Source organism: Rhinoderma darwinii, unplaced genomic scaffold, assembly GCF_050947455.1.
Source record: "Rhinoderma darwinii isolate aRhiDar2 unplaced genomic scaffold, aRhiDar2.hap1 Scaffold_3279, whole genome shotgun sequence".
Lineage (NCBI taxonomy): Eukaryota > Metazoa > Chordata > Amphibia > Anura > Rhinodermatidae > Rhinoderma > Rhinoderma darwinii.
This window is the reverse complement of record NW_027463385.1, coordinates 86,935-99,742: the sequence shown is the minus strand read 5'-3', so window position 1 is coordinate 99,742 and position 12,808 is coordinate 86,935. Positions and strand designations below refer to the sequence as shown.

Sequence of the window (12,808 nt, the reverse complement as noted above, 5' to 3'; positions counted from 1 at the left end):
GTGTGCTCCGGCATATGCGAACCTGTTTCTCGGTTTCTGGGAGAGACAGGTTCTGCAGGGTGACGGCGCCCACACCGCTGACCATGTGCAGTGCTGGTTGCGCTACATAGATGATGTACTTATCATTTGGCAAGGTACGGAACAACAGCTGATTGAGTTCATGGAGGTACTGAATGTGAATACATTCAATATCAAATGGACATATACCTGTGATAGATATAGAGTGGATTTTTTTGGATGTGACAATTGAGGCTGATACAGAGGGAGTATTACAGACTGATGTCTATAGAAAGGAGACGTCGGTCAATTCCCTTCTGCACGCTACCTCAGCACATCCACATTCCACTACTAGGGCTGTCCCAGTTGGTCAATTTCTGAGAATGAAGCGGATCTGCTCTTCTGAGGATAAATTTGAAGAGCAATCACAGGACCTCAAAGAGAGATTTCTAGCCAGGGGATATAGCCACAGATGCATCAAGCAGGGATACAGTCGTGCCAAAAATACGGAACGAAAGAACCTGTTACATTCGACAGGTATAAAAAAGAAAGATCAGAAGGACAATAAAATTAGATTTATCTCCACTTTTAACAACCAGTGGCAAATGCGATCAGTTCTGGAGAAACATTGGCCGATTTTACATACAGAACCTGCATTCTCAAAGGCTTTACCAACTAATCCTCAGATGACGGCTAGAAGGAATAAAAATCTGAGAGACTTATTGGTGAAGAGCCATTATGTACCATTACAATCTAATCCTTTCTCTACACGAGGCCCTATTCAGGGGTGTTACCCCTGTGGTGACTGTGTGGCATGTGCCAACATAGCGCGGACAACCTCTTTTAATTCCGTTAAAAACAAACGTCATTTTAAAATCCTGCATTATATATCATGCAGCACAACCCATGTTATTTACTACGCAACATGTGGATGCCCAAAGGTCTACGTTGGCTTAACATCTAGACAACTCAGGGTCCGGATTCGTGAACATGTGAGGGATATCCTGGCTGCGAAGGATGTCAGCGATTTAACACTTTTGAAGACTATCCCGAAACATTTTAAATTACACCATGGATGTGACCCTAAAACCTTTTTGGCGTGGGGCATAGACATGGTACATTGTGGTGTTAGAGGGGGAAATGCGAATAAGATCTTGGCACAAAAGGAGTGCAGATGGATCACTACCCTTGGAACTATGACCCCCCTAGGTCTTAATGAGAAATTGAGCTTCTCTGCTTTTCTATAAAATATAAATAATGGTAGCCTCGTCCATTGCAAATAAAATATTTTAGGCGATTTTAATTTATACTATATACATGTCCTACCTTGATTTGCTATTAACTGCATATTCTTGTGTCCAGGTTTAGATTCTGTTGAACTTTTTCCAATGTGAGGTGTTCTTCCGGACGGCTGTGACGTTATTGGAAACATCTGGAAAATAAATATTCGATTTATCACAGATTGATATAGTGATGAGAGAACGAACATTCAGTCCTTATACTAAAATATCAACTATGTCTGAAACAAATATCTTGTATGTTACTTCATGATGCTACTCTTTTGAATATTATTGTAACAATTTCCCCTCCCCCCCCCTTTTTTTTGTTCTTAATTATTGATTTAATATGTGCTTTTTCTGTACACTATAGAGATATACTCTGTATTTTATAATAAACAGTATAATTTCACTTTTTCACCCCCCCCTTTTTCTTTTCACTTAGTCACGATTCACGATTTACGTTTATTCCACATATTTGCTGTATTTAATATTTATATATATATTTATTTCACTGACTTATTGTCACTTTATATCTTAACTCATTTTTTCGTTATAATTTTTATAACGATTTATGATGTGATTATTATGAGTAATATTTTTACTTTTTTTCACTGTTCTGCATATATTCTTATTATTTTTTGAATATACCTAGTTTTGTCCATTTTCATATCACTTTTTCACATTTTTACATTGTACACTTTATGTTTGCGTTATGTTTCGCTGATATATATAATTTGCCCTGGGGCATCTCCTTTTTTTACATGTATCATAAGGGGTATATACCGTGTGAGTTTTTCCAGAGGAGTAGCATCGATCACTAATAGAGATAGAGACATACGTAGTTGTAAGATACTTACCTCACTTTGGGGCTGCGCATGCTGCAGGGATGTCGGGTCTGTCCCTCGGTCTCCTCTCTTCAATACGCCGTCTGTGCGCTTGCGCCATCTCCATGGAGACGCGTCTTTGGAGACGCGCGGGCGCAACAGCGGTGTGACGACAGGCGATCGAGGTATTGTGACCTTTGACACAATCTCGCGCATGCGCCGTGGACCAATGAGGAGTGAATCTACACGGAACGTTCAATCTAGTATGATGAGGGACAATATATAAGGAGGACAGGATATAGTTTAGATTATACCCCCTGAGGAAGCTAGAACAGCGAAACGCGCGTTGGGGTGTTATTCTTTGTTACGTGGACCACGTGGATCGCAGGCTCACCATTACATTTATGGGTAAGATCTGATTTATTGGCTCCTTCTGGTTTTTTCCAGATTGGCAATCTTTTCACCACTGGGTACATTCACGGTATATTCCCTTTGGATATATGGCACCGGGGATTTCCTCGGAGTACTTTATTTAGACGGCCAAGTGATACGCTCATTATATGTGGAGACATGACTGTGTGATTTTGTAGCATGATGGGCAGCAGATTATATTGATAATGCACTATTGCAGCTTACTTACTGACGTCATGGGTTTTTTGTATACTACTTTTGTCTATCACATCTATGCCCTTGTGTTATGTATACCATGTCCCTTTGGTAAGGTATAGCATTTATACCATTCCTGCGATTCAATATACTGTGGAGTGATCCATATATAACTTTCCTTTTTTTAGAAACCTCGCTTTGTTTTTAAATACGTATGTTATATGGTGATATATTTATATGCAATAACATTTATTTTTTACATTATGTGTAGCCTTGTGACTCTTGGTTCTCAATTTCTTTATATGATGTAGTGGAGTCCTGCTACTCTTTGATTTGACATTTTGGGGGTACTGTGTACATATATGTTGGTCGTACCTAACCGCTTACTCTCTCCTGTGAGACATTTATTCATAATAGATGTGTGGCCGGTGTCGCACTGATAAATGGTGTCGGATCTTATCCGCTTTTAGAAAACACTGCACATTTTGTATCGCCATAATCTGAGAGCCAGAACTTCTTTCTTTTTTCACCACCGGAGCCGCGTGAGGGCTTATTTGTTGCGGGACAATCTGTACTTTTCATTGGTACCATTTTGGGGTACATGCAATTTTTTTGATCACTTTTTATTACATTTTTTTGCAAGCCGGGTGACCAAAAACAAGCAATTCTGAGAATGTTTTTTAGTTTATTTTTTGCGGCGTTCACCGTGCACTATAAATGACCATTATATTTTATTCTGCGGGTCGGTACGATTACGGCGACACCAGATGTATATAGGGTTTTTTATGTTTTGCAGCGTTTGCGCAATAAAATCACTTTTTTATAAAATAATTTATTTTCTGTGTCACCATATTCTGAGAGCCATAACTTTTTTATTTTTCCGTCAAAAAAGCTGTGTAAGGGCTTGTTTTTTGCGGGACGGGTTGTAGTTTTTATCGGTATTATTTTCGGGTACATCCGACTTTTTGATCACTTTTTATTCTCTATTTTGGGAGGGGTGGTGACCAAAAAATAGCGATTCTGGTGTAGTTTTTTATTGATTTTTTTTGCGCTGTTTATCGTGCGGGAAAAATAACATTATAGTTTTATAGTTGGGGTCGTTACGAACGCGGTGATAACAGATATGTGTACTTTTTTTAACGGGTTCATTTTTTTTCTATAATAAAAGTCTTATTATAGGCAAAAAAAGCATTTAGTGTTTATAGAACTTCTAACTTTTATTTTTACACTTTTTTTAAAACCTTTTTATTATCTTTTTTTTACTTTTTTCACTTGTCCCACTAGGGGACACTTAGACTTGCAGCTCTGATCGCTGCTAGAGTACATTACACTACACACGTAGTGTGATGTACTCTAACTGTCATTGTGACGTGACAGTCACACTGACAGGAAGCCTCAGAGGAGCGGCCGGAGGCTGCTCCTCCGAGGCTTCCGTACATGGCAACCCGGAGGTCATTGTCTGACCTCCGATTGCCGTGACAAGCATCGGTAGCCCCCACGATCACTTCGTGGGGGCTGCTGATGTGCTTCAAACCACTTAAATGCGGCGACGGCAATCCGTCGCCGCATTTATGGGGTTAATTGCCGAAATCAGCGGCGATGGTCCGCTTACCGGCAAGGCTGGAGTGTCAGCTGTCGGGGACAGCTGACTTCCCGGTTCCCGGACACTGTCCGTTAGGACAGTGTGCGCCGGGAACTACTCTGCAATAGTACGTCTGGATGCGGGAACTAACCCCTCTGCAGGACGTACTATTGCGGAGCAGCGCGTGAAGAGGTTAAAAAAACGTCCCAAGAAGTGATATGCACTTCTTTTGGCGGGCGTCTTTTTATGGGCGTCTTTTTACGTGCTACGTACATACACACTCAGCAATGCTACTTATACACACACACACACACACACACTCAGCTCTGCTGCACAGACACACACTCAGCTCTGCTGCACAGACACACACTCAGCGCTACTACACAGACACACACTCAGCACTGCTACTTATACACACACACACACACACACACACACACACACACACTCAGCTCTGCTGCACAGACACACACTCAGCTCTGCTGCACAGACACACACTCAGCGCTACTACACAGACACACACTCAGCACTGCTACATACAGACACACACTGTAATGACCGGGGGTAGGGAAACAGACAAGTGAGCCCTAATCTACCCGCCACTCAGTCCCTGCCTACTTGCAACGACCCGCCCTAGGCGACAGGTTACAACTGGGCGACGGTCCCTACGCTCAATAAGTGCACGACAGACAGACAAGGGAACACAGAAGCTAAGGGAAATGGGGCCGTTGCCCACGGAAACGCCGTGAGCAACAAGAGTGGTGAACGAGCCGAGTCAAACCAGGAGTGTACGAGGTACCAAACGCAGAGCAGGAGAGTAGTGAACAAGCCGAGTCAACCAGGAGTGTACGAGGTACCAAACGCAGAGCAGGAGAGTAGTCAGTAAGCCAGGGTCAATATGAAGCAAGGACAAATAGTTCAAGAAGCTGCAGCAGGGCAAGGAAACCAAACGAGAAGAATCACAAGCAAGGAGGAACAGGAAAGGCAGGTATAAATAGACAGAGGGCGGGAGCTAGCTCCGTCTGGCCAGGCTGTGATAGGATGGCAGGCTTAGGAGTGGGAGAGCCTGAGTGGTGGAAGATGGAGTCAGTCTCACAGACATAGAAGCAGGTGCAGACTGATTACCTATGGGCGATGATACAGAAGCTGTGCCTGGCAGATCCTTTACACACACACTCAGCACTGCTACATACGGACACACACAGACGTGCTACATACATACACACAGTCAGCACTACTACATACATACACACACAAACACTCAGCACTATTACACAGACACACTCAGCTCTGCTACACAGACACTCAGCTCTGCTACACAAACACACTCAGCTCTGCTACACAGACACACTCAGCTCTGTTACACAGACACACTCAGCTCTGCTACACAGACACATACTTAGCTCTACTACACAGACACACACAGTCAGCACGGCTACATACAGAAACACACACACTCAGTACTGCTACATACAGACACACACAGCACTGCTACATACATACACACGGTCAGCACTGTTACATACATCGACACTCAACACTGCTACACACACACAAACACACACTCAGAACTCCTACATACATACACATACACACTCAGCTCTGCTACACAGACACTCACTCAGCTCTGCTACACAGACACACACACTCAGCTCTACTACACAGACACACACACTCAGCTCTACTACATCTGACAAGCTTAGCTCCGCACACCGTCCACACTGACAATACATCTAGCGCCAGGGGGGGGGCCGGGGGTCCGCCAGGGGGGGGTAGTCGGGGGTCACGAGAGCGGGTGTCTGTGAGAGGGGGACAGACAGAGACACACACTCAGCTATACTACATCTGACAAGCTTAGCTTCGCACACTGTCCACACTGACAATACATCTAGCGACAAGGGGGCAGGGGCCCTACGGGGGGCCGTCGGAGGTCACGAGAGCGGGGGTCTGTGAGAGAAAGGGATAGACAGACACACACACACACACACCTTACATGCAGTGCAGCCGGTCTTCATAATGGCGCCTGCTATCTCCCTACAAACAGCTTCTCTGCTGTGTGACTCTGACCTGCGTCTGTGCAGTACAGAGCCAGATAGCAGAGGCAATGGACAGGAGCCGTTCATTGTGTCCTAAGCATTGTGCTGCCGTATTCCATCTCTGTATGTGTCGTTAATCAACACATACAGAGATGGAAAAAAAAATCGGCAGAGAAATTATAGAAGTAAAAGTATGAATACATTAAAAAGTAGAAAGTGACAACACAAATAAATAATTTATTTCTTTACATTATATTAAAAGCAATATAATAATAATAATAATAATAATAAATAAAAATCATGACACCTTCCCTATAAAATGTTGGCCTTAACCTGCCTATTGTAGGTCTTTAGGGCCAAGCATTTTTGGATTTTTCATCCTCACATTCCAAGAGTCATATTATTTTCATTTTTCCATCAATGTAGGAGCGCCTGTTTTTGTGTGGCAAGTTGTATTTTTCAATGCCATTATTTGGGGGTACATAACATTTTTTCATTAGCTTTTCATTTTGGGACGAAAGAAAGAAAAACCCCCACAATTCCACCATTTGTTTTTGATTTATTTTTTTTACCATACATCAAAATGTTACTTTATTCAATGTGTCTGCATGATTATGGGAATACCAAATATCACATTTTTTTATGTTTTATTACTTTTACACAATAAAAACATGTTTTATGGAAAAAAAAGTCATTTTTGTGTTGATGCATTCCGAAATACATAACTTTTTATATTTTTCATAGATAGAACTGTATGAGGGCTTGTTTTTTGCGGGATGAGTTGTAGTTTTCATTGGTATCATTTTGGAGTACATATAATTTCTTGACTAATTTTTATTTAAAAAAAATTGTGGAACAATTTTTTAAAAATTTTATTTTTAATTAAAATAGTCTTTTTTTAAAACGGCTTACCGCCTGCACCACGTAAATTAACAAGCTAATAGACTGGTCCCCGCACCTGCAGCCTGTCAATTTACGCGCTGTATTTAATAGAACAGCGTGCTTCTGCACACAATGCCATTTGCAGGATCGGGGTGTCACACTGCCAGCTCCATCCTGTACTGTGAATTTATCAGTTCCCGGTCACAAAAACCCTAAACACAGTTTGTAGTGATTTACATGGGGAAACGGCAGGGAACACACAGATCATGTGTCCTCTGCTAACCTGTGCCACCGCAGTAAGGGCAGATACAGACGGACGTTGCGTTTTTGCGCGCGCAAACAACGCAGCGTTTTGCGCGCGCAAAAACCATTTGACAGCTCCGTGTGTCATCCGTGTATGATGCGCGGCTGCGTGATTTTCGCGCAGCCGCCATCATAGAGATGAGGCTAGTCGACGCCCGTCACTGTCCAAGGTGCTGAAAGAGCTAACTGATCGGCAGTAACTCTTTGAGCACCCTCGACAGTGAATGCCGAACACAATATACAGCAACCTGTTAAAAAAAAAAGAAAAAGTTGGTACTTACCCGAGAACTTCCCGGCCGTTGCCTTGGTGACGCGTCCTTGGTGACACGCCTCTCTTGACATCGGGCCCCACCTCCCTGGATGGCGCGGCAGTCCATGTGACCGCTGCAGCCTGTGCTTGGCCTGTGATTGGTTGGAGCTGTCACTTGGACTGAATTGTCATCCCGGGAGGTCAGACTGGAGGAAGAAGCCGGGAGTTATCGGTAAGTGAGAACTTCGTTTTTTTTACAGGTTCATGTTTATTGGGATCGGTAGTCACTGTCCATGGTGCTGAAACAGTTTAACTCTTTCAGCACCCTGGACAGTGACTATCTCCTGACGTCGCGTACCGGAAATTTTTTTGCCGGGTTCATCTCAAAGACACTCCATTTGGATGTTTGAAATTCATCCTTTTGACAGCTGGTGCGCTGTTTCAGTCGGTTCGCACGTAAGTGTTTCCGTGCGACCTGCGTGGTTTTCACGCACCCATTGACTTCAATGGGTGCGTGAAATACGCGGAGATATTGAACCGGTCGCGTTTTTTTGCGCAGCAGTCAAACGCTGCGCAAAAAGCACGGACTGTCTGTACTGCCCCATAGACTTGTATTGGTCTTTGCGTGGCGCGTGAAAACCACGCGGCCCGCACGGACCGAATACACGTTCGTGTGAATCCCCCCTAAAAATAATAATAATAATAAATCATAAAAACAGGAAACCATAACTATACGTTTAGCAGCAATTTCCCACATTTTCAATAACATTTCAAAAGTCTATTTTTAGGGAACAGTTCAGTCCTGACGAGGCTTTGAGGGGCTTATATATTAGAAACCCCCATAAATCACCCTATTTCAAAACCGCATTTACAACGCTTTCTAACCCTTTAGGCGTTTCACAGGAACTAAAGCAAAGTGGAGGTGAAATTTACTAATTCAATTATTTTTGCAGAAATTCAATTTGAATCCATTTTATTTTTGTAACACAGCAAGTGATAACAGAGAAACACAACTCAATATTTATTGTCCAGATTCTGCGGTTTTTAGAAATATCCCATATGTGGCCCTAGTGTGCTACTAGACCCAAACACAGGCCTCAGAAACAAAGCAGTATCTAGCGGGTTTTGGGCCTTCATTTTACACTCAACATTGCAATTGCAACACCAAGTAGGACAAGCCATAAGGTTATGCAAATCGAGGAAGTAGCAGGTGTCGAAGATCTGCAAATTATCACATTTTCAAGTACCTACGTAGCTCCAATCTGTGGCATGTGGGACAGGCATGAACGCCAGATTGAGAGCAAAGTTTTTCAGCCACATGAAACCTCAAAAATCGGATCAAGTGTTATTTGATGATTGTGCAATGTCTCCTGTTCATTGACGTGCCCGTTATCGCCACTTGTCGCAAACGGAGAGAGACAGAATCCTTGAACTTCAGACATTGGTTTATCACTCCTGCAGATCGCTACGCACCTAGGCCGAGATGTCAGCACTGTTCAACGTTGAGTGTCCCGGAGGTTAGGAGAAAAACAACGAACGGGAATGACAGAAAGAGGTGCGCGGATGCGAATATATGCACGAACCGATCGTCTGATTGGAAGAATGGCGCATAACGATTGACTCTGTATTGCAAGTGAAATTGGACATCACATCAAAAAGCCTAGGGCCGCAACCAGTGTCGACACAAACCATCAAAAGGCATTTGAACGACATTGGGCTATGAGCCAGACGTGCCATTGACTACACACCACTGCTCTCAAAGGCTATCATGGTGCACAGCAAGACGGCAATGGAGGATGGAATGGAGGTCTATCCTCTTCAGCGATGAGTCCTGCTTTTGTCTCGGGCACAATGATAGCCGGAAATTGGTCTGAAAACCACGTAGGCAATGCCATGAAGAGGCCTTCACAAGGGAACGTGACACCGGCCCTACTCCCGGGATTATGGTGTGGGGTGGCATAATGTACAGTAGCCTGACCCCTCTAGTCTTCATTTCAGGTACACGAACAGTTCGGCGTTACATTCATTTGGTTGTGGAGCAATTTCTCCAAAGTGTCCCAGAAGCCGGTTTTCAACAGAACAATGCCAGGCTGCATGTTGCTCATGCTACTGTGAGCAGCCTGTGTGGCCTAAACGTGCTACCATGGCCTGCAGCGTCTTTTGGACTTGTCTCCCATCTAGCACCTCTGGGACGTCATTGGACAGCAAATGCAAGGGAGCTGCCAACAGCCAATCTTGATAATTTGCGTGCTCAAGTGCATTCAGCGTGGCATAACAGCTATTAATAACCTCATTGATAGAATGCCAAGGCATGTACGTACGTGTATTTCTGCACTTGGCGCTCATACTCGGCACAGAATAAATCAAGGCGTTTGGAATATTTTGTTTCCATTTTTTTATCATTTGCATATTATTAACATGTCGATCGATCCTGTGATTTCCACAATTCCAAAACGTTTCCTCCTTGGTGTTGCAATTTTAATGTTGAGGAATCGGATATAGGTGTAACCCGTCAGTGTAATCCTGCCTGTGATGATACTGAGAGGACTGCTGAGAAGTGATCTCTAAAGAACAGGAAGGATCAGTCTCTTATAAATGGTGGATCCTGTGTTATCTATATATAGGTGTAACCCGTCAGTGTAATCCTGCCTGTGATGATACTGAGAGGACTGCTGAGAAGCGATCTCTAAAGAACAGGAAGGATCAGTCTCTTATAAATGGTGGATCCTGTGTTATCTATATATAGGGGTTATCTGTCAGTGTAATCCTGCCTGCGATGATAAAGAGATGACTGCTGAGAAGTGATCTCTAAAGAACAGGAAGGATCAGTCTCTTATAAATGGTGGATCCTGTGTTATCTATATATAGGGGTTACCTGTCAGTGTAATCCTGCCTGAGATGATAATGAGGTGACTGCTGAGAAGCGATTTCTACAATATTGTCACAATACCAGAATTTGGACTTCGATACCGATACTTCGTGTAGAATTACAATTTGAGATACCAAAACGATACTTTGCTAACAATAATAATAAAATAAAAAAACCCCCAAAAATAAAAAGTCCTTCCACTTTCTGATTTGAGGCTCATGGTCTTATGAATTTTGAACCTCCATTAATGTAATTAATCCCATTATGTAGCTCACAGTCATAATGGGCAACATTGAGTTAATGTGTGAGAGAAGGTGTATGGGCAGCACAGTAGAACAAAAACCTCCAGGGCATAAGGGTGCCGGCCTCCAGGGATCCGACTTGTAAATCCCCAATGGTATACAAATGTAAGGAGAAAGAGGCAGCCTGTCCTGCAAGAAACCTGTGATCCTGTCAGCAAGGAGAGATGGTGAGAATCTATGTGTGTCTGTGTGTGTGTATGTGTGTGTATATGTTACAGTGTGTGTGTGTGTGTGTGTGTATGTATATTTATATATATATATATATATGTGTCTGTGTGTCTACATATTTACCTGTAAGTATATATTCCAGATGTGTGAATGTATAATTGCCTGTATGTCTAAATATCTGTCTCTATGTATGCACAGTATATATGTTCCAGTATGTGCGTGTCTATATATGTGGTTCATATTTGGTTTGTGTAGGGGGCGGCAACAGGGAGTCCCGCACAGGGTGCCATCCAACCTAAGACCAGTCCTGATCATGTGATATCTATATATAGGTGTTACCTGTCAGTGTAATCCTGTCTGTAATGATAATGAGATGTCTGCTGAGAATTGATCTCTACAGAACAGGAAGGATCAGTCTATTATAAGACTCAGTGGCCAGAGGGAAAAATGCAAGATTTTAGGATTATTTTGAAATAAAGATGACTTAAAAGAAAACAAATCTTAAAAATATTTTTAACATAAAAACTTGATTTAAACAATAGGTAATTTTCTGAGTAAGTGGTTAAACGGAGTTTCCTCAGATCCCGGCTGTTAATCACAGCTGGTGCCTCCAAAATCTGATACTAAACCTAGTGCATGACCGGATTCATAGATCACCTTGTAGAGAACTTCTATGTGCAGTCACAGCTCCCTCAGGTCCTGCACTATGTATAATACAGTGTCTGACGTGTTACTGTAATGTAGAACTAAGGAGGAACCCCACCTTAACAAACCTCCCAATTCACTTTCTAAATTCATTATCACTTACCTCTGGTAACACCTCCTGGAATTTCCTCCTCCACTTCACTGTTATATGGTTGATCGCCCCTCACCCGCTCTTCTTCTTCTTCATCCTCCACTTTAATATCAGTCAGATCTTCCCCCTGATTTCACATATGTAACAATTCAGTACAATACAGCAGAGAGTGCGAAGAATCTAACAGATCAACATAAGAAATCACCAAAATCTATGACCACATCTATGACCGCAGGACCAAAAAGCTCCGCACCCCCTATATAGATCTGGTATACGGCTCAGCTTCATCTACCTGATGATTCTCTGGGACATTGTGATTTTCCTCTGGACAGTCCTGGGAATACAGAGGACTGGGACATCTCTCTGGTGGATTTCTCCTACTGGATCCATCTGTAGGAAACACACAGTGACTGAATACATGACTACTGTATATCTGTCTATATATCAGACACTTCTCTCTACACTTCTATGTTTACTGATCAGAGCCGGAATTACAATGTTGAGGTCCTCACTACCGGTGTCGATGTTCCTGCACCTTGTAAGCCACAGGCCTAAAGTAGACTGTGCCCTACCAGAGCGAACGGCGGGGCGTAACTGGCTCCCTGCTCCACCATAGTATTTACCTGTATCTGCCCTCTGTGGACGCGGATACACATGAAAGTGGCGGGACACAGGGGCCTCTATTTTGAGAGTGCCCTGCAACCCAAAAAAATTGTCAGTGTGTCAAATGCTTATTAGCCTCTTAAAGGCTGTGTACACCTTTATAGACAATATTTCTATATGCTTTTATTAACCCCTTCACAACGGCCATACAGCAATATTCGTTCAAACCGCTGATGCCCCGGGCAGTTGTCATATAAATAAACATTGGCAGAATGGAAAGGGGTTTAATGTGTGCAGCACTGCACTTTCC

At 43.0% G+C, this 12,808-nt stretch overlaps 1 long non-coding RNA gene across 2 annotated transcripts in view; it reads right to left on the bottom strand.

The window, feature by feature from the left end:
• LOC142704368 (uncharacterized) overlaps positions 1-12,808 on the bottom strand; it is an 89,574-nt gene that overhangs the window by 60,949 nt on the left and 15,817 nt on the right. For both annotated transcript variants that reach the window (XR_012867853.1, XR_012867852.1), the window contains exons 2-4: positions 12,188-12,285; positions 11,908-12,022; positions 1,324-1,429 (exon numbers count right to left, since the gene is read on the bottom strand). This is a non-coding gene — a long non-coding RNA (uncharacterized LOC142704368). The remainder of the gene's footprint in view (positions 1-1,323; positions 1,430-11,907; positions 12,023-12,187; positions 12,286-12,808) is intronic.